Source organism: Nothoprocta perdicaria, unplaced genomic scaffold (assembly GCF_003342845.1).
Source record: "Nothoprocta perdicaria isolate Ctin4 unplaced genomic scaffold, notPer1 scaffold_13, whole genome shotgun sequence".
In the NCBI taxonomy this organism is placed as follows: Eukaryota; Metazoa; Chordata; class Aves; order Tinamiformes; family Tinamidae; genus Nothoprocta; species Nothoprocta perdicaria.
The window spans coordinates 7,368,686-7,370,141 of NW_020454427.1; positions in this window are offsets into that span (position 1 = coordinate 7,368,686).

The window sequence follows — 1,456 nt, forward strand, 5'->3', positions numbered from 1 at the left end:
CGGCCCCGCGCCCGGGGCTGGCGGGAGGCCCGGCCGCCCCGCTCCGCTCCGGCTCCGTGTGCGCGGGGAGGCCGCCCCACTGCGCGCCCCTGTTTCCATACAGGAGCGGCCCCAAGGGGGCTCCGCACCCCCAGGTGCAGGCCCTGGCCCCCTAGCCCCAGCCGCTGTGCCCCCATGTGGCCCCTTGGGACAAGTGTGAGCGGGGAAGGGTCGCTGCATGGCTGCAACACAAATTACCTCCCGACAACCACTTATTTGTTAAAAATAACTAATAAACCTTTCTGGCGCTGACTGGTGGGTCCTGTTTTAAAAATGCAATGAAATATTTGGGGGATGGGGAGCTGTAATTTGGGCGGGTGCCAGGGGTCGATCACTCACTGTGGTGGCCACCATGGCTCTCTCTGGGCCCAAGAGGCACCTGGGTCCCCACGTGCAACGTCCCCGTCCCTCTCCACACCAGGTCAGTGGGGATGAGGCCTGCTAAGAGCGTGGGGAAGGAAAGCTGGGGAGCCTCGCTCCCCTGCAGTCCCATTGCCTTCCCGCCACGCTGAGAACACGTCAGGAGCTGCACCTTTCCACTGCTGCCTTACCTTGGGCGTACAGATAACACAACAGGGGAAATGAGCACAAAAAAAGCTGGCCTAGAGCACTCTGCTGATAAAAAATTTAGGATATTTTTCATGATGCAATCTCCCCCATTGAGTGATTTACTCGTCAACAGGCTCAGGGAGCACGTGTGCGTCCTTGGAGCAGAAAGCCATAAGGAGAACTGGGCTCGTGGCTTCCCTGCTGTGAGGAAAGGGAGGTTAGGTGCAGTGCTTGGCGCTCCATAGCTGAGAGTAACCCCAAATCCCGGCTTTTTCAGGTGCAAATGGGGATGAAGGTCTGGCCAGCAGCGCAAACTGTAACCCCACTATCTAAGAGCTCCACCGGTGATGTCTGTGCACTTCCAGCTGTAAAAAAGTGGTCAAGAGCAGACCTGAGCTGGGCACGTTGCATTAACCTACGTCTGAACTAAGCTCAACCTTTCTCCCAGTCTAGACACGGTCTTAGATATCAATCTGTTCCATTAAAAAAAAAAAAAAAAAAAAGACATGAGAAAAAGAGGCATAATCTGAGACAAGAGACAAATGAGAATAAGCAATGAGGGGGAAAAACGAGGTCAAGAAGTAGAAACGCAGAGCGGGGCGGGAGGGGAGGGCAGGCAAGACCACGGTGCTCCTCACACAGGCCTGCCATGTAGTTGCACCCTGCTAAGATTCTCGTCTACCATCTACTACAGATTTCAGCTACGATTTCTAGCAAGCAAGGGTGGAAGAGGCAGGGGACAGCTCCTGCAGGCACAGGACCGCGCACCCCGCGGCGACCGGCAAAGCAAAGGAAACCCCATCCCCGTCAGCACTTCACCACACCAGTAACAAAGCGGGGACAGTGCRCGGAAATGGTGCAAGAAGTT